Genomic DNA, 22,249 nt, shown 5'->3' on the forward strand with positions numbered 1-22,249 from the left:
ACCGCGAGATCGTGACCTGGCTGAAGTTGGACGCTTAACCGACTGCGCCACCCAGGTGCCCCCCAGATTCTTTATGGTAGGGAGGGGAGAGGTGGTGGCATGGGATTTTATTGGTACCATATTAATTTTCTATGTTTTAAGTTTCACCCTTTCTAGGGTCATTAGGTTTAAGTGTATCTAATGAAAATAAAAATTAGGTAGGTTTGTCTAATCTAATTGTAGAGTGTTTCTTTACCAGATGAAAGTAATCAACTTTTATGTGTACATTTATTTCTATATCTTCACTTACCTGTAATTTTAATTTGCATTAATTCATATCTCCTTCTATATTTCATTATTTTCACTGAAGTAAAGTAATTTTCTTTATTTCCTTTTCCCCACTCCTTGTGTAGATACTATATTTAAAGTTTTAGTGGTTACCCTCAAATCGTTCACAGGTATACTTGTATTAATGAAGTCTATAATAAATAACGCTCTCATCTTTCTACATAATTAAAGAACATTAGCATAAATCATTTAGGTTTAATATTTCTATTTTCTACTTTTCATATTATGTTCTCTTATATTTAAATTTTATTTATTTTCAAAATTTGGGTTGGATTGGCAGTAATTTCTTGTTCTTTTAAAAATTGGGGGCATGCTAGTAGTGACCGCCTTGACAATAACAACCACAAATCCTATTGAAACCATAATTTGAGAATTTATGGTTTGAATAGGAAGGGTTTGAATTAAGGTTTGAAGTACTGTAGATTGGAATGGAAGAAAAAATTTAAAGCACATACATGCACATACATGTATCATGAATATGAAAAAGTCCACTCACTGGAAAGATGCAAGCAGTTTGAATAATCATCCACCATATTACCAGCAAGTGAAGAATTTGTTTCCTTAAATGTAATAATCAAAACTATTATTCATGCTATCTTTATCTTAATATCAATCATTCTGCCAAAGAAATAAATAGGTGTGATTTATTTTTTTGAAGGACTAAAACTAAAGTGGGTCTCAAGATGATGTAAACTATTTCTACAGATACAGAAGATGTTTAGTTGTACATGTGGAAAATGTACACCTTTGGCATAGGAAAATTTGAAATTCTTCCCTTTTGAAAGACACAGGTGCCTGATAGCTTGTTACCAACTCTTTAGAAACAATCAGAGGAATGGGAGAAAAATAAAACTATAGAAGTGAAAAAAGAGTATGAGAATTACATAATGCTGCCAACCAGCCTTAAATTTTCAGCTTGGCAAACAACTTGATTATTGACTAAGGTTAGCAGAAACGAAAAACATATTTGAAGACTCAAGTCAGGAAGATAAATATGTTATATCCATCTGGCAGGCAAGCAGTGTTTTCCCGTGGAATAGGGGAACCATCTCTAGAGAGAAGATTGGGTTTAGTCAGAGTTATATAACCCAACTGCAGAGATTTAAAGAGAAGGAAATAGAATTGAGAAAATCTCTCTGCAATTATTTTACAGGCCACTAATTTTAATCTCATATTGGAAAAGTTTATTCAAAAAAATAAATTTAAAAAATGACAGGAAAAACAAGCACAAATTTTAACAATACCTTTTGTGGTGAACAGACTACCTATGATCTTACAACCACATCTTTGTGTAATTCCTGTATGGTGGGCCAGTACCTATGGCTTGCTTCTAACCAAATGGATGCAAAAACGTAATGAGTGCTGCAATCTTTGTGCCACTATCTCTATCTCCATCTTTCCCTAGCTTAGAAGAAGCAAGCTGCCATAAATCATACAGTTGCAAGGCAATGAAAACAACTTGAGAGAGCTTAGAAGCAGACTGCCCCACTCGAGTCTCGAGATAGGAACCCTGCACTGGCTAACACCTTGACTGCAGTCTTGCAGAGAACCTCACTAAGCCATGTGTATACTCCTGAGCCATGAAAACCATAAGATAGTAAGTATATTTGTTTAAAGCTTCCATGTTTGTGGTAATTTTGTTATTTAGCAATATAAAAATAATAAACCTACTTACATAACTTACATTAAGTTATTTGTTTATTCATTCAGTACATGCTTAGGCACTGGGCTGAGTCCAGTGCTAAACCAAGGTTTCAGCTTAACGGGTCAGACTCACTATGTTGTGCAATAATTTGGGGGAAATACAGGATTCTGTTGGAGTTACAGAAGGCTTTCTGGGGGAAAAAAGGATATCTATATAAAATTTGAAGTATAAATTTTCTAGGTGAAAAGAATATGAAACGAAGAATGTTTCAGAAAGAGACAATTCATGCAATGCTCAGGATGACACTAAAAATAGATCAGCCTAGCAGTTTAGATGTGTGTGTGTGCGCGCATGCGCGCGTGTGTGTGTATGTGTGTATGTGTGTGTGTGTGTGTGTGTGTGTGTGTGTGTGTGTGTGTGTTTAGCAGAGGTGGGAGGCAGCTAAAGACTGAAAAAAGAAGTACATTTATGTGGGTTTTTTCTTGTAAATCATGTTAGAGTTTGGGCTGTATCCTAATAAACTGCTATTTTCCTTTAGGTGTGTGTAGCTATTTTCTCTTCACTTATTAAAGTTTCTGGATTTGAAAGAGCAGTGTGTGTGTGTGTGTGTGTGTGTGTGTGTGTGTGTGTGTGTGTGTATTATCATTCTGGCCTCAGTTCACTCCATCTCCAACTTTCTTATATGAAGTAAATACTGTGATAGAGGTTGGAGTAAATGATGAAGACAGCATTGCAGAACTTGCCTCTAATATCAGGGCTGTTTGGTACAGCCATTGGAGCTTAAATATTAAGAACTCCAGAAGATTTCAGTCACATAGAGCAATGTTTTTCAAACACCAGTATGCATAAGAATTACCCAGCGATCTTTTTTAAAGTGCAGGTTCCAATTCAGTAAGTCTGGGAAGGGCCTCAGATTCTGAATTTCTAACAGGATCTCAGGTGATGGTGATGCTGCCTGTCTAAAGAGCACCTTGCAATAACAGAAATAAATCATAATGTAAATTGTAATTTACATATAACATAAATCATAAAGAGTCCTCTGGACATGGTTAGTGGCATGGCTTACTAGTAGAGCAGCTGGAGCCTCATGACTCAGAAGTCTCAGGTGAGGTTAGAGCGATGTGATAAAAATTAATTATGGAGATTTTTTTTAAATATGAAAGGATGTCTTTGCGCTCTTTTGAATAAAAAGTTTTATCATGCCCAATTCCACTTCCTTAGGTAATGTACTGTGATTAAAATAGAGTTTAGGGCTTTGTATTTCATATCTGTTCAGTATTGAGCCACTACCAGCCCTGAAATCCCAAGCAGAGCTCTATGACGGGAAAATTGAGTTGTAGTTGAGTTTGTGAAGACATTGAAAAGAAACGTTATCCCTGTGATGAAAAAGGAAACTGTATATCCCTAGTATCTCCTCCTATACAATCTAAGGGCATGTGCCTTTCTGCTACTGCCCCTCACAACTCCTGCCCAAAGGTGACCTGGGTTCTCAGATCAGCGCGACCATCAGACAGCCCCATACTCCCAAAGTCACTCTCCAGACTCATTTTCCCACTGTCTTATGGCCTTATTCTCTATTAAGGCTAGCTTGATGAATGAAAATATCACTCAACAAATCATCGTGATACTTCTTGGCAAAGCTTGGTTTCACTAGAGAGTGTTCCGAGGTGTAAATCTGCATACAAGAAATTCATTGGAAAGTGCTATTGCGTTCGACAGCTGTGGGGGTGTAAAGACAACAAGACTGAGGTAAGGAAAAGGTTTGGCTGGGATGCAGTCACAACAGAGGCCTCAGCTGATGCCTTGGGGAGGTATGGCACTGAGATGGTCCCAAAGGGTTGCTTCAAATTGAGGCAAAAGGGCCAGCTTGTTATACGCCCACATAAAATAGTCATTGTATTTAGACAGCCACAGGAAAAGGGGCATGTTATTAGGTGATGCAGCACTTTTCCACCCAGAACAAACATCAGGAGGGAATACTCAGCTGCCAGCCATCAGCAGTTAACATTACCAGCATCAGGGGAAAAAGATACTCTGTTCCTGAAGCAGGGGTTATATAAACTTCACAAGGGAGCATCTACTATGACCCCTTCCATAAATAACTTGTGTTTTAAGAGCCTAAAATGCCTTAACACAAGAACACAAGAAAGCAAGTAATGCAGCCACTTCATGCTCTATTATAGTAGTTTGAGGTATGCAAGTTTCTCATACCATCCAGGTCAATGCTTCTAAACTTACCTTAGTGAGAGACCAGGGTTTCCCCCCCGCCGTTATTTCAAATTTGTCATAAACAGATACATAGTCTTATCACACATGCCCAGAACACAGCTTGCACCAGGGGAGTTGAACAGCATCTGAAATATACCCTATATAACTCTTCAACCAGATATGTACACTAATTGCAAACTTAAGTGTAAAGTTTGTAAAACTTTACATTTTCGTATTTATCAGTGACTTGAACAATTTCACTGAGGAGCACTGGTTTTGTGTGCTATTCAGATGCACACTGCAGTTTGTGAAACCCTGTTTTAGGTAGTCACCTGGTTCTTGTCTTTAAAGGAGTCAAAAAACAATCTAAAGAACAAACAACAACTACCATAAAACTACAGCAATACCATCGATTACTGTTCTGCCTAGGAAAATAGATATGTAAGATCTTTCTCATTTCTTACCTCGGTTTTAAGGCTCAAGTGAATTGAAGTTCCCTTGCTTTTAAGTACAAGCTTTTTTCTAGGTTATTTTAACCTCAATCTCTATCAGGAGAGGACATGTGTCAGTCAATGCCCCTGTTTCATGCAGGTAATATTCCTTTAGCTGCTTTTAAATTTTTAGTCCCTTTCATACTTACAGGACATTTCAGACCCACACTATGTTGTTTCTGAATCAAACACTGACAGAAAATGTCTGTTTTCAAAGCTTATTCCTGCTGAATTTGAGTCAGTCTCCTGTCACAGTGTCATTCTAAAGTTTAAGCTGCTGTGAGTTCAAAAAATGTGAAAAAAAGAGCTAGACAGAATCCTTATATGTGTAGTGCAGCTCCTATCAGGTCTTCTGAATACCAGAACTGCTTTGACAATCCACTTGGACTTGAGCTGAGAGGCAATATTGTCCTTACATGCTGGGAAGCAGGTGCCTACTGTAGGCAGAACTTCTTATAAGGTACAGCTTTTACTTTTACCATTAGATTCTAAAAATAGTATGTCCTTTATCGACATTCTTCTACTGCCTCCTATCCACAAACACAAAGAAAATACAATTCCATTTCTGCTTTGAACTCTGATCATCATAATAATCAAAGCAGAGCTTCCATAATAACTAACTCAATGACCTTGGAAATATAACCTTCTAGATTAGGAAAAAAAGATTCCTGGAAATTCCCACCCTGTCAAAACCTAGACCAGGGGGAATGGCTTCTGATGGAAAATAAGTAATATGTCCACCTTGATAACAAATAGGGATCCCCTAAATTGGGAGGGGAGTAGCAGTAGGCCTGCACTATATATGTAAGGTGGTTAAACATATTCTTATATCATGAACTAGTGATCATTATTATTGTGGCTTCTTAAACATTTAAATAGAATAGATTTTAATTTTTTTACATAACTTATTGACAGATTGGTTTCCATACAACACCCAGTGCTCATCCCAACAAGTGTCCATCAATGCCCATCACCCACTTTCCCCTCCCCCAACCCCATCAACCCTCAGTTTGTTCTCAGTATCCAAGAGTCTCTTATGGTTTGTCTCCCTCCCTCTCCGTAACTTTTTGCCCCCTTCCCTTCCTCCATGGTTTTCTGTTAAATTTTTCAAGATCCACATATGAGTGAAAACATATGGTATCTGTCTTTCTCTGACTTATTTCACTTAGCATAATACCTTCCAGTTCCATCCACATTGCTGCAAATGGCCAGATTCCATTCTTTCTCATTGCCAACTAGTATTCCATTCTATATATAAGCCACATCTTCTTCATACATTCGTCAATTGATGGACATTTAGGCCCTTTCCACAATTTGGCTATTGTTGAAAGTGCTGCTATAAACATTGGGGTACATGTGCCCCTATGCATCAGCACTCCTGTATCCCTTGGGTAAATTCCTAGTAGTGCTATTGCTGGGTCATAGGGTAGTTCTATTTTTAATTTTTTGAGGAAACTCCACACTCTTTTCCAGAGCCACCACACCAGTTTGCATTCCCACCAATAGCGCAAGAGGGTTCCCGTTGAACAGAATTTAATCTTGAAAAAAAAAAAAGGTGTTACAAATCAACTAAAAAAATTTGATTTCAAAAATTTGATCTCAAATTATATCATTATAATCACTGTACGAGCTTTTACCATGTGCCAATTACTATTCAAAGTGTTTAAAATTTAACTCACCTAAGCTTCCTAATAAACCTATGATATAGGTAGATATAGACACTATTAGCATATATATTATAAAACACGCATATATATCACATTAGAAAAAAGTGTTACTGAGAACTATATTGATTTCCTATTTAAAAAACTTAGATGATTAAGCTATTCAGCATTAAAATAAGAATTGCCTTATATTGAGGAAACTTGAAAGAAAAAGGAGTATCTTTTAAGCCAATGTCACAGTGTAAGATGCACTGATGGCATTTGCTATGGCTTCAGCACCAGCCAAACAGCAACATATGATGAATTTTGTTCAAATTCTACACATACATGGTCATAGGCTTTCTTTTTAAAAATTTTTTTTACTGTTTATTTATTTTTGAGACAGAGCTAGAGACAGAGTGTAAGTGGGAGAGGGGCAGAGAGAGAGGCAGACACAGAATCCGAAGCAGGCTCCAGGCTCTGAGCTGTTAGCACAGAGCCTGTTGTGGGACTTGAACTCACAAACAGTGAGATCATGACCTGAGCCAAAGTCAGATGCTTAGCCAACTGAGCCACCCAGGCTCCTCCAGTCTTAGGCTTTCTAAGGAAAAACATCTTTAAGTGGCATGCTGTGAGCTTCTCACTGTAACTTTCAGAAATGCTTGGAAAATTTTAGCAAACCAATGTTATGAGTTTTTTTTTAAGTTGATTAAAGAAATATTCACTTGAATTTCTAGAATACATAACCATACTATTGGAATTACTGATATAGATTTTTTCATTGCATATATAGACCAAGGTAAAAAATAACAGGTATCTGAAGTGTAGAGGAGAGAATATAATGACCCCTTTTTGACCTCTCCTTTCATTCTTCTCTCTTTGGTCTCCTCTTCTTCTGTCCTATATCTAAGTAATTCCCAATAAATCCACCCGTAAGAACTCAATTTCAGACTTTAGAGAGCAGTGTATAGCTTCATTCTATAGTGATCAAAAATGAGCAAGGTAGAGCTTCATTTTCAATCCACTTGACCTAATTTTTTTTCAGATTTATAGTGTCAAAGTATTTCTGGAATCACACTCCGATGCTGAAACTCCAGGGCTGATACAGTTCTTTTTTCTTCTTATGCGTGCTCAGCACCATCTGAAGAAGCAGGGATCCTGATGTGCTTCCCTCAGGAACGCCACAGTTACTGCAACTAACCTTATGGAGAAGCCTCAGGTTCAAGAGTGAATTGAACTGAAGCACCATCCACTGGAAGGCGATTGAGTTATACCACTGCACAGAATTCTTTATCAGAAAAATATGATAAGACAAGGAATAAAAAAATCTAATTGCTTCTATATTTACTTCAAAGATTGCACCTGACACTCCTACTCATCTTTAGAAATGTGCAATAGAAAGGCAGTAAAATATAGCAGTGATTTTCAGACTGAAAACCACCTCTAGAAATGGATTTACTTGGCTATGTTGTTACATGTGGCTCTACTGGCTGAATGGATTTGCTGATTTAATTATGATTTGTTTCCCTGATCAATCAATGGATGCTTATTAATCTTTGGGCTAGTCAAGTACTCTGATGAATACAAAAGCCAATAAAATGGAACTATAATACCATTATTATTAGGTGCTAAATTACATGGTAGGTGTGTAAAGCACGAGAGAATAAAGAAATTATACATGTAATGATGAATTCATTGAGGAATTAGTATTTGGGTTAGTCCTTAGAAACAGTTTATTAAACAAAGGTAAAGGGAAGAGAGAGGTATAAGAATATTGAACAAGTTACAGAATCAAATATTTGTGAACTAGAATCTAAACTTCTAATTCTAAAATCAGAAGATTTTCATATTCTAAAATTTAAATTAAATTCTGAATCTCAACTTGGGAGTTATGCTCCCTCTAGCTGAAAAATATGAGAGACTGAGTTAAATAAAGTTTGTACATATCACGATGTCCATTTGAGACCCTTTAGAAAACTTTTATTAAACATCTACATTGTTATATATATATATATGTATTTGAGCATGGCGTGTCCATGCATGTAGGGAGGGAGAGAAATTCATTTTAACATACCCATAAATTGTTCTTAGAGCTAGAATAAAAACAAAGTACACAGAAGTTTATATAGATGATTGTATAATATAAATTTTTTTACATACACGCACATATACACGTTTGCATATATAGAAACATGTTTCAGGAAAAATAAAAAAAAAACCCAACAAACCTAAAACCCTGATAATGCCATTATTTTCGGGAAGAGATACTAGTAACCATAGGAATGGAATAATAGATTTCCAATTTTATACTCTTTGCACTATTTGCTTTCGGTGATATGTTCATATATTGCTTTTATAATTAAAAACCTAGTATAAAATTAGATACTAACATTTGCACAATAACAAAAACATACAAAAATATGTTGATTTTAAAGATCACATGATATGCACTTTAAAGTATAAGTGGAAATCATTTTAAGTTAATTTCCTTGCAATTTGAAAATGATCCAGTCATCAGAGTTCCAAAATGATCTAGCTGAGAATCTTCCTCATCCCTGTTTAATTCTTCCTTCTCTGGGAACATTTGCCACATAGCTATGACTGATGGCAATGCAACTTCTACACTTCAGTAGGAAGGAATGATTTCCATTTGCTTTCTCTTATGATTATGAGCTCCTGGAGAGTTACAAACTGCAGAATGAAGGGGCAGTATTCTGTCTGACAGGAGTTAGTAGGAATAAGCTGTCATTCTTTAGAAGGAATTCAGTAAATATTTCTTTAAAGCAGCTTCTCTAATAACTTACACAGTGGTGGAAAGCAACATGATACCTCAACTTATTGCTACCCTTCAACCAAGTGACAATAAGTCTGACAGTTAAAGATAGGCCTCCCTGACTAGACCAGAGAATTAAAGAAATTGTTCATTGATTTCCTCTATTCTATTCTACAGAAGGCTTGAACTCCCTATTTATATATATCATCTGGAGACCATTCAATGTGCAAAAGCATTTTGATAAATTTTAAGTTTATAAATATTACTTTACTTTCAAGTATCCTTTTCATTTTCTCCCTCCACCATAATACTGGACAATGTGAATATTTTTTTGAGGTTAAAGCAAGTTATAAATTTATGGGACTGACCAGTGCCCAGAAATTGGGACATCTTTCATAAAAGTCAAACTCAAGGAGAGAGATCAACAAATTAAAATAGTGAAATATGACCTGAATGATGCAAATTATAATAAATCACAGTTGGACTTACATAAAAGGACAATATAAACTATTTGAAAGGATGGCTCATTTTCCCAATTTTCATCAAAATAAAATAAAAGCCTGTAGACATTTAACTTCCTTCTCTTAATTACAAGGGACTGGAGTAAAAAACGTGTAACATATTCTGTCATTCTGATCTGAGCAAATATAAGGAATTGATTCCCCTGCTTCTAATTATTGGTTGACATAATTAACACTATACAGAAAACCATAGTAATTTACTTCACTACATACAGTCAGCATCATCCTACTTTTCAGATTTCACTTGTTTGGCAGGCTTTGTTTTTGGCAGCTTTGAGATCAGGGAAGAGAGTTAAAAGCATGTCAAACTGCCCTAAGATTGAATGAATTCTGTGCCAAAAAAAAAAATGACCAACTGTCTTAGTGCAACTTGTCCAAAGTTGCACTTGAAGAGAAAAATGTACTAATTCTGAAAAAGAAAAGTAATGGAAAAATGTAAGCAGTGAAGTTCCTTTACCAGTAATGCTACCTTCTGCAGTCAGCTATGTGTGCTTTGAAAATAAGTCATCAGTTTTTCTATTATCTCCAGGTGTTTTTTGCTATTAAATGAAGGACAAACCACAATATATAAAACCATGTGATTCAGTTTTTCCTTTTTATTCTGAAGAACATAATTAAACATTCTTTAAAAATACTTATTGTACAACAACAAACTAATAATCTAATTTAAAAATGGACAGAAGATCTATTTGAATATGTTCCCAAAGAAGACATACAGATGGTCAACAGACACATGAAAAGATGCTTGACATTATTATACGTCAGGGAAATTCAAATTAACACCACAATGAGATATCACCTTACACCTGTCAGAATGGCTGGAGTCCAAAATATATGAAATAACAAGTGTTGGTGAGGGGATGTGGAGAAAGAGAAACCCCCGTGTATTGTTGGTGGGAATGTAAATTGTGGCAGCACTGTGGAAAACCTTAAGGAGGTTCCTTAAATAATTAAAAGTAAAAAACTGTATGATCCAGTAAATCTACTATGAAGCATTTACCCAAAGAAAACAAAAACGTAAAATCAAAAAGATGTATGTGGCCCTATGTTTACTACACAATATTCACAATCGCCAAGATATGAAAACAACCCAAGTGTCTGACACACACATTAGAATATTAGTCATAAAAAAGATGAGATTTTTGTCATTTGCAAGAACATGGGTGCACCTAGATGATATTATATAAAGTGAAATAAATCAAAGCAAGGCAAATGTCATATGACTTCACTTATATGTGAAATCTAAAAGAATAAAACAAATGAATAAACAAACAAAAGCAGAAACAGACCCATAAATACAGAGAAAAAACTTACAGTTGCCAGAGAAAAGGATAATAGTTGGTATGGACAAAATTGGTGAAGGGAGGTGGGAGATACAGCTTCTAGATACAGAATGATTAAGTCATGGACATAAAAGGTGCAGCATAAGGAATATAGTCAATGATATTATAATAGTGCTGTATGGTGAAAGGTGGGAGCTACACTTGTGGTGAGCATAGAATACTGTATAGATTTATAGAATCATTATGTTGTACACCTGAAACTAATACAACATTGTATGTCAACTATATTTCAGTAAAAATAGTTACTGTTTTATAAATAATGCTGATCACTTAAAATTACCTATCAGATGCATGTTTCCAGGTAGAAGGCATTACAGCATATGAAACTGTGTTAAGTTCGTACATGTCAAAGGTTAACAAACTCTTCTGAAAATTCTCAAAGTAATGAGCCTAAACTTGAGCCAATTCAGCTCTATTTTACAACCATCCATCCACTTTTGCACTCATTGCAGTTATTCACACTACCCACAGAAAACCCACTCTTTAAAGAGTGATATTATAACTCTCTGGGGTTTTTTTTGTGACACAAACTTCAGAAAATCTGAACAATCCTTCTTTTTCCCTTAGATGAAAATTTAATTTGGGGGAACCTCAAATAATTCAAAAGTGGTCAAATCAGTTTCACTCAAACTTTTAAAAGAAAGAAGAAAGGACCCTTTTCACAGAGGCATAGAAAGATTTTGTTCAAAAGCACATTTGTATTTAATGTTATAAACAGTGCAGGGTAGAAGCAATAGTGTAACATAGTACAGGTTTCCTGATGTTATCTTTTGGACACATAAGTACTACTTTCCTGTTGATTTGAGAGATTTATAGATAGATACACTAATGACATAGACATTGATCAGTTAGTGGAGAAAAAGCCAGCTCAAATGAGTGAACTTGCATCCCAGACAGTTCAGTTTGTTTTTCTTTTTCTTTTTCTTTTTAACCAATAGCAGTAAACAGATGCCCCTAGAAAGTTATTGGGAATTTATTTTCAGGTTTACAGATGAAAAATGGGCACGTCACTACATACCAACGGTAAATACTGTTAGTGTCCTTGCATTAAAATACAAAGATTACATTATGGACACAATGCAGGAACTCACTCTATAAGGTTAGAATAAGAAGGAGTGGCCTAGATCAACTAATCCATAACCTTCATTGCAGGATGAGGAAATCCCAGTCCTAAGAGGTAAAGGAAACTGCCCATGCCACCCAGAGGCAGTCAGTGCTAAACGTGGCCAGAGAGTAAGAATTTCTAATCATTGTACCATCCCTCTTTCCACTTCGTGTAATGCTAATAGCTGGTTCCCAAAGATTGAAAATGTCAAGGCACAAATACAACAGAAGTACACTTACGGCTTATGCAACAGATCTGGGTGGATGCACCCTGTCAGAGAAAGGTCTCTCATTAACAAAATTATTCTGGTACCTAGGCTGCCTACAGCTCTGAGGCTTTTTAATACACAGCTCCCAATGTTGCCTGGGAAAGTCGTCTTCGTAATTGGTTAGAGGAAGAAAGTAGCATGTAGGAGAACACTGGAGAGGAAAGTTTGGGGAAACATAGAGAGAAAAGACCATCATTACTTTTGATAGCATTTTACTGGCTTGCTCCTAGTCCCTTGACAACAAGAGAGGCTCAGGAATGTAGTTTATTTGCCTATGAGAAAAATAAAGCAAATTTTGGTGAATATCTAGTAGTCTTTAGTTCATGGTACATGACATTACTCTGCCTGAATAATTTATAAAAGCCATCTTGCTTACCACCTCTGAGTTCTTTAAATCAAAGAGATAACTGAATAAATAAACATCTAGTATTTAAATGTAAATAAACATCTAGTAATTTCTACCACTACATTTTGCTACTTTATGGTATGTGGTCCTAATCTGTCAGAGTGTCTTAGTAAAGGCACTCTGCGTCCCAGCACTGAAATCTCTGTCAAAATGATTTTGGGTGGATGCTCCATTGTCATCTTCTCCAATGGTCAAATCACTGGCGATATCACTAAGAGAGGTCTCTCCTGGATGCACAGTTTGGATGCAGGAGTTCACTCTCCTATTCTGTGCTGACCTTCACATCTATCTCTGCTTTCAGTTTAACACACAGGTGCTAGGAAGATGTTACGTCCACTTTAAAAATGAATTAACGATTTTATTCAGAGTGGACATCTATTTATTGTGTGTACATTTTACGAATGTGAAAATATACATTGGAGAATCATTTGATGCAGGATCACAGAGGCATTTCATTTGAAATTCAAAAATAAAAGCTTCTCTGTGAATGGATTTTTAACTCATGTTTTACTTATTTATTTAGTTTATATTTTATGTATTGATTTTTAAGTAAGCTCCATGCACAATGTGAGGCTTGAACTCACAACCCTGAGATTGAGAGTTGCATGCTCTACTGCCTGAGCCAGCCAGGCACCCCTGTGAATGGTCAATTTATGTAGACAAAATGGATAAACTCTTTAATATTTATATATTAGGACACATACTTTAAAAACACATATATAATTTTCATATGTTATGGCTTTCATTCCATTCAGAAAACCAGGCCATTTCTTTTGTCTAGTAAAAAGATAGAAGACAAAGCAAAGAAATAAAGGCTTAGTTTTGAATTTTTAAATTCTAGAACAATTAAAAGCACTCAAATCCTAGGCAAAAGATTTGGAAGAACCACACGCACTAAAAAAACGATTATCATGTGGAGAGTATAAACTAAATCCCCTATCTGAAGCAAGGGGAGGAGGAGGAAAAGGCACCATGGAGGTCCCTGAGGAGGGACTCTGGACTCTGCTCCCAGGTCAAGCACAAAAGAAAGGCCAAAGTGAAAAATACAGACAATAGTAAATAACTTGTCTATGCTTTTCATTTTAGTCTTTCTGTTTGGGGTCTTTCCTCATTGTTTTAATTGGCTTTCTCTTATTAACCTGTAGTTCTTTTTTTTTTCTCTTTCACTTTCATTGAGATATAATTGACAAACAGTATTGGATAAGTGTATAACACAGTAACTTGACTTACATATATTGCAAAATGGATACCACTGTAAGTTTAACGTCTATTAACTCATATAGATGCCAAAAATTGTTTTCTTTCCCCTTGTGATGAAGACTTTTAGAATCTACCCTCTTAGCAACTTTTAAATATACCATACAGCAGTGTTAACTGTTAGAAAATTGTCATTTGTACATTATATCCCCACTTCTTATATAATAAATGGAAGTTTGTACCTTTAAACACCTTCATTCAGTATAGAATTTTTTATGTTGTATGTATATTCTTAAAATATATTGTGTATACTTTTGTGTATATATACTTATATAGTTTGTATATATAAATATATTTATTTGTATATTGTATGTAGTATATACATGTTATAGATTTTTATATATTTTGGAGAAGATTCTTTGTCAGATATATGTATTGTGACTATTTTCCCCTATCTATAGCTGATCTCTTTACTCAAAATGTTGTCTTTTGATGAAAAGAGTCTCATAATTTTAATGAGGTACTCTAATTTATTTTTATTTTATTTTATTTTTATTTTATGACCAGTGTTTTTTTCTATCCTGTTTAAGAAATAACTTCTTTCAACATAATGAAGGCCAAATATGAAAAACCCACAGCTAACATCTTACTTAATGGTGAAAAACTGAGGGCTTTTCCCCTAAGATCAGTAATAAGACAAGGATGTCCACTCTCACCACTTTTATTCAACATAATACTGGAAGTCCCAGCAACATCAATCAGACAAGCAAAGGCACTCTCATTGGTAAAAAAGAAGGAAAACTTTCACTGTTTGTAGATGATATGATACTATATATATGGAAAACCCAAAGGATTTCACCAAAAAAAAAAAAATATATATATATATTTATATATAATTATATAATATATAATATTATATATTATATATATATAATATATATATATAATATATAATATAATAAATATATAATATTAAATATATATATATACTGGAACTGATAAATGAACTCAGTAAAGTAGCAAGATACAAAATCAATGTGCAGAAATCTGCTGCATTTCTATACACTAATAATTAAGTATCAGAAATAGAAATTAAGAAAACAATCCCATTTTCAACTGTACCAAAAATAATAAAAGACCTAGGAATAAACTTAACCAAGGAGGTGGAAAATCTATATGCTGAAAACTAAAATATTGATGACAGAAACTGAAGAAAACACACATACATGGATTTGTTCATGGATTGGGAGAACAAATATTGTTAAAATGTCCATATTACCCAAAGCAATCTATGGAATTAATGCAACCCCTATCAAAATACCAATGCATTTTCACAGAACTCGAATAAATAATACTAAAATTTGTATGGAACCACAAAACATCCAGAAGAGTCAAAGCAATCTTGAAAAAGAACAACAAATCTGGAGGTCTCAATCCCAGATTTCAAGATATATATAAAGCTGCAGTATCAAAACAGTATGGTACTGACACAAAAACAGACACATAGATCAATGACACAGAATAAAGAGTCCAGAAATAAACTTATAATTATATAATCAATTAATATACTACAAAGGAGGCAAGAATATGCAATGGAAAAAGTCTCTTCTACAAATGGTGTTGAGAAAACTGGACATCTAGAAGCAAAAGAATGAAACTGGACCACTTTCTAACACCATACATAAGGGGATTAAAAGTACACTTATCCTAATGAGCACTGAGTAATGTGTAGAATTGTTGAATCACTACAATGTACACCTGAAACTGTAACACTGTATGATAAAAAGATATATACCTTCTTTTCTCAAGGTTATGAAGACATTTTCTTAAGTTTTCTTTTCCTTTTATTTAAGTAGGCTCCATACCAAATGTGGGGCTTGAACTCACGGCCCTGAGATCAAGAGTCATGTGCTCTACTGACTGAGCCAGCCAACCACACCTCTCTGTTTTTTAGAATGTTATTATCTTTCAAATAGTAGTTGATCTACTCAAATAAATTTTTGTATAGTGTGAGGAAAGGATTAATGTTTATTGTTTTCTAGGTAGATACTCACTTGACACTTTAGGGGTCTTTTTACCGTTAATAAAAAGAGCATTCCTGGGGCGCCTGGATGGCGCAGTCGGTTAAGCGTCCGACTTCAGCCAGGTCACGATCTCGCGGTCCGTGAGTTCGAGCCCCGCGTCAGGCTCTGGGCTGATGGCTCAGAGCCTGGAGCCTGTCTCTGATTCTGTGTCTCCCTCTCTCTCTGCCCCTCCCCCGTTCATGCTCTGTCTCTCTCTGTCCCAAAAATAAATAAACGTTGAAAAAAAAAAAAAATTTAAAAAAAAAAAAAAAAGAGCATTCCTTCTACACTGAATTGAGTCACTAAACCTCTGTGTAGCTGTGTGTATGGAAGTCCCCTTTTAGACTCTCTTGTTTTATTCTGCTTACACCAATATCATTTTAAATTAATGCAATTTTATAGGAAGTCTTGCAATTTAGCAGGGCAAGTCCTCTATCTCCTTCTTTCTTTTTCTCTCCCTTCTCTCCCTCCTCCTTCAAGATTGTCTTAGCTATTCTACATATATTTCTGTATAAAAGTATTCCATGATAAATGTCCCCTTATTTCCCACCTAAAATTCCAGATAAATTTTAGGCTAAACTTGCCAATTTCAACAAGAACCCTGTGATTTCTTTTTTTTTTTTTTTTTATGATTTCAGGAATAGAATTTAATGATTCATCACTTACATATAACACCCAGTGCTCATCCCAACAAGTGTCCTCCTTAATGCCCCTTGCCCATTTAGTCCATCTCTCCACCCATCATCCTGCCAGCAACCCTCAGTTTGTTCTCTGTATTTAAGTCTCTTATGGTTTGTCTCCCTCTGTTTTTATATTATTTTTGCTTTCCTTCCCTTATGTTTATCTATTTTGTATTATCTTAAATTCCAGATGAGTGAAATCATGTGATATTTGTCTTATTCGGACTTATTTCACTTAGCATAATACACACTAGTTCCATCCATGTTTTTGCAAATGGCAAGATTTCATTCTTTTTGATCGCTGAGTAATAATCCAGTGTGTGTGTGTGTGTGTGTGTGTGTGTGTGTGTGTGTACACATCACATCTTCTTTATCCATTCATCAGTCGATGGACATTTGGGCTCTTTCCATACTTTGACTATTGTCAATAGTGCTTCTATAAACACTGGGTGCATGTACCCCTTCGAATCAGCACTCCTGTATCCTTTGGATAAATACTTAGTAGTGTAATTACTGGGTCATAGGGTAGCTCTATTTTGTAATTTTTTGAGAACCCTCCATACTGTTTTCCAGAGTGACTGCACCATTTTGCATTCCCACCAGCAGTGCAAAAGGAGAACCCTGTGATTCTGATTGCAATCACACCTTCTCCTGAAACCCGAAGTCTGGTAAGTCTGCTCTTTTGTCTTGAAGGACAAATTGAGTCCCTATCTGAGGTAGGAAACTCTTTCAAATGGGACTTTGTTTCTTAAGCACCAGGAAACAATGAGAAATAGGGCTCTGCAATTAAGGAGCTCTGAGTACAGGGCCCCGTGATGTCCCAAGGAAGAATCTGGCTCTGATCTGGGGACTCCAAATTTCCAACTGCCATGTGAGCTCCATTTAACTCCCAAATCTCACAGGTCTCTCCTTATTTCCAGTAGTCTCTTGAAGCACAAACTTTAGTCTATACCCAGATCTGACAAATAGCCACAGGGTAGAAAATGGCCAGCAATCATCTGCTCACCTCAGAAAGACTCTTTCAGAATTAGAGATCATCATTTTTCCCACAACACTCATATTTTTAAAAAGTATTTTTGTGATATACCTAGACTTTTTTTACTTTTACAGCAGGAACACTGGCTTGATGAAATCTACTTCTTTCAAGTAAAAAATGGATGATCATTTCTATATATATTCTTCTGTTTAATTTTATTTTAGAGACAGAGAGAGAGCACATGAGCGGGGGGGGGGGGCAGAGAGAGAGAGAGAGGGAGGGAGAGAGGGAAGGAGGGAGGGAGACAGAGAGAGAATCCCAAGCAGACTCCACGCTCAGTGCAGAGCCTGATGCAGACCCTGGGATCTGCATCCCAAGACCCTGGGATCATGACCTGAGCCAAAATCAAGAGTTGGTCATTCAGCCATCTGAGTCACCCAGGTCCCCCCTCTATGTGTATTTTTGTGGAAAATATGCTATCTTGAAAAATATCCCTGTTTTATCCTCATTTCCCAACCCTATACATATGACATTAGGTTAATTTACCTCACTGGGAAAGGAAAACAGCTCCCTTAGCCACCAGGAACACCTAACATTATATAAATAATAAACTGTGGGTAAGAAGATACTTCAAATTGATTTAAAGCATGTTTTTGATCCCCAACTGAGAAAGATATTTGAGATAGGAATTGAGTTATAGAAAAGAATAAAATTGTATTTCTTGTTAACTTGAAATTTTTGGAATATAGGTACTTATTACTTAAAATTTTGGGACCAATTTGAGTCAAATTTTAAAACAAAAACTTTGAAAATCTGTCAGAACCGTATTTCTTCCTTTTAAGAGAAGTTGCCCTTAGAAAGCTCTTTCAGAGATTTAGATGAATAGGGGACAGAACATCAGCTATATACAAATAAATATTTGCATATACTTACATAATTTGTGGATCAGATTATGATTCTATTACTGAGAATACATGAGAATAACACATAGCAAAACTCAATTAGCTAATAAGCATGCCCCAGGCACAACAAAAATAAATAATAAAGTGAGGACCCTACATGAGTTAGGTTTGAGGCCAATCTCTGGGTGAGAAACAGATGATCATGCTTTGAACCCATACCCCTGACTCTCATGTGTAGCCTCAATATTTCTCATAAAAATTTACCTATACTTCAGAAGTCTGATTTATATAGTGCCCAGCTAGACATATGAGAAATAAAGAGGTATTTTATAGAACTCACAGAATAATGTTTAATAAATATTAAAGGGCCTAGTAGACCTTAGACATTGTTCTATTTAATCTTTGAAAAATGAGAACAGTATTTAATGTTTAGGCCCTGATATAGCTGGTTCATAGGTTGAATTAAGAGACTAGAGAAACATACATGAGAGGCAAAATTATAATTTAACACTATGCCAAAGCAGTACATGATATTGATAGTTGAAATTTTTATTATTCCTTTGTACTATCAGATTATTACTAGAAGACTATGGCTATACTGGCTTTCATCTCCTGGAAACCATAGCCATTATGAGGGCTCTGTTTTCCCAATAATTTTGTGGTAAATTATCAAGGTAAATATCTACATAGGCTTATCATAGAAAATGGTGAGTTTAAGTAGATTCTCTTGAATCTACTGTTTTATGTGTGGGTGTGTTTATGCTCTTAAAATCATTTCCAGAGGTTCTAAGTCATTTAATTTTTTTTCCTTCTTATTATTTTTTAGGTCCATTTCATTGGTGAGCAGGTCTGTGGAGCACCTCAATCTGTCATGTTGCAAGTGAAACTCTGAACATCCTCTATTTTTTAACACTTATTAACTTTGGGCTCTTCTTAATTTAGAAAAAAAAAAGGACATTGTGCAGCCCATTTCTTCACTTACTACAAGCAAAGGAATTAAAGATTAATTTTTCCTATTGAATGGAGATATTTTTTGGTCATTTTCCAGTAGTAGCAGTTCTTTCTCTAGATAAATGTACTTTATATTTCCCTTCTTGGCTTTAGCTCAGGACACAGCTGATAAAGCAATGGTGATAAGGCAGTCAGTGAAAGCCAACACTCTATGCTTCCCCTTGATTCATAATTTTTTAAGTAACAAAATAAAATTTCCCTGGAATAATTTCTATTTTACACATCAGGCACATCAAGACATGTTGTCAATTCCCATTTTTTAATTACTTGTCTAATTGGTTTTCATTTTAAATCCTACCATAAACCTCCTTCATGCCACCTGCTTAATCACAGTAGAATGGGAAGGGAGTGGAGAGTAAAACGGAACAAGAAGAAATTATGACTCAAATAAGTTCTTTTTAATTTTAGGCACTCAAGAATATGCTGCATACAACAATGCTGCCTTCACTACTGGAGGGCATGAAATCGTGTAATCAATAGATAGCGTGAGCTCTTTGTTATCTACATCAGTTTGTGTTTTACATATGAAATTCTAGACCCACAGGCACCAAACTTGCCCAATTTAAGTGTCTCTGATATGCTCAAATACCATAGGTTCTATAGGTTCTAGTCTACTTTGTAAACTAAGGACTTGGGATACACTTTTCTAAATCAGAATTCCACACAGTGTGATTTTCTCTCTACTTGTCACAGAATACCCAGAAGTATTTATTTAAAATGCCAATTCTAGTTCCTATTCAAGTCACTATCTTTAGAGACTAAGAACAAGTCACTATCTTTAGAGACTAATGATGCATTTTTTTTTTTAATTTTTTTTTCAACGTTTATTTATTTTTGGGACAGAGAGAGACAGAGCATGAACGGGCGAGGGGCAGAGAGAGAGGGAGACACAGAACCGGAAACAGGCTCCAGGCTCTGAGCCATCAGCCCAGAGCCTGATGCGGGGCTCGAACTCACGGACCGCGAGATCGTGACCTGGCTGAAGTCGGACGCTTAACCGACTGCGCCACCCAGGCGCCCCATAATGATGCATTTTTAACAAGCCCTCTAAGTGATTTCAATGCACACTAAAGTTTGAGAGCCAGTCACTCTGTACTGGCTATTTTATGTGAGGGGCTCACTGACATGCTTTGCTGGAGGAGCCAATGTTGCATGACAGAAAGAATGTTGGGATGGACATTAGGAAAGGATGCTCCGCCACTCAGGATCTGATGACCTCTGAGTGGCTTATTCTTTCTGAGCACTGTATCTTCACTTATAAATGGGAGCATCTCAGTTAACTACTTTTTTTTTTAAGTTTCACTTATTTATTTTTGAGAGAGTGAGCGAGAGAAGGGTAGAGAAAGAGAGAGGACAGAGACAGACAAAGAATCCCAAGTAGGCTCCATGCCACCAGCCCAGACCCAACAAGGGCTCCATCTCACAAACTGTGTGGTCATGATCTGAGCTGAAATCAAGAGTTGGATGCTCAACCAAATGAGTCACTCAGGCAACCCTATCAGTTCACTGCTTAGGCTAATGTAGATATCAGGCAATATAGATCAATTAGGTAAAACCACTTTGCAAAATGGGGCACTCTTTACGAACAAAGGAAAACTAAGGTAGAGGTTTTTGTTGTTGTTGTTTTAAGCTTTTATTTAAACCCAGTTAATGTATAGTGCAGTATTAGATTCTAATGTACAATATAGTGATTCAACACTTCCATACAATACCCGGTGCTCATCACAACAAGTGTACTCCTTAATCCCCATCACTTATTTCACCCATTTTCCCCACCCATGTCCCTTCTGGTGATCATCAGTTTGCTCTCTATAGTTAAGAGTCTGATTCCTGGTTTGCCTCTCTCTCTCTATTTCTTTCCATTGCACATTTGTTTTGTTTCTTAAATTCCACACATGAGTGAAATCATATGGTAGTTATCTTTCTCTGGCTTATTTCACATAGCATCATACTCTCTAGCTCCATCCATGTCATTGAGAATGGCAAGATTTTGTTCTTTTTATGGCTGAATAATATTCTGTTGTGTATATACACCACATCTTCTTTATCTGCTCATCAACCGATGGACGCTTGGGCTGTTTCCAAAATTTGGCTATTGTAGATAATGTTGCTTTAAACATTGAGGTGCATGCACCCCTTTCTGTATTTTTTGAGTAAATACCCAGCAGCATGATTGATAGATCACAGGGTAGTTCTAATTTTAACTTTTTGAGGAAACTCCATACTGTTTTCCAGACTGGCTGCACCAGTTTACATTCCCACCAAAAGTGTAAGAAGGTTCCACTTTCGCCACATACATAAAGATTTTCTTTTATCTTCACGATGACTAAGATCTATTTTACAAATGTTACTAGTACGGAAAGCAAAAAATATATATTTTAGAAAATTATAGTTACAGAAGGAAAAGGATGTATGAGAAAGCCTGTTTTCAGTTCAACAAGTGATTCAGAAGCTTGAAAATGTTGTACATACATCAAAATATGTCCAAAGCTTACATTTTGATAGGCACCTTAAATAAATTTGGTGAGTCAGAATAAATTATGGGTGCCATGCAATGATTAATAATGAGGATATTAATTATATTCTTGTATTTTGGTACCTACATTTAGTCCCCAAAGAATAGAATGACTGTCACAGCTAACCGTATTTATCAAAGTGACACCAAAGTCACAATGTATGGATTTACTTTT

General features: G+C 35.8%; 1 protein-coding gene across 22 annotated transcripts in view; it reads right to left on the minus strand.

The window, feature by feature from the left end:
• XIRP2 (xin actin binding repeat containing 2) overlaps positions 1-22,249 on the minus strand; it is a 698,239-nt gene that overhangs the window by 434,958 nt on the left and 241,032 nt on the right. The window lies entirely within an intron of this gene.

The sequence above is a fragment of the Prionailurus viverrinus genome, chromosome C1 (assembly GCF_022837055.1).
Source record: "Prionailurus viverrinus isolate Anna chromosome C1, UM_Priviv_1.0, whole genome shotgun sequence".
NCBI lineage: Eukaryota > Metazoa > Chordata > Mammalia > Carnivora > Felidae > Prionailurus > Prionailurus viverrinus.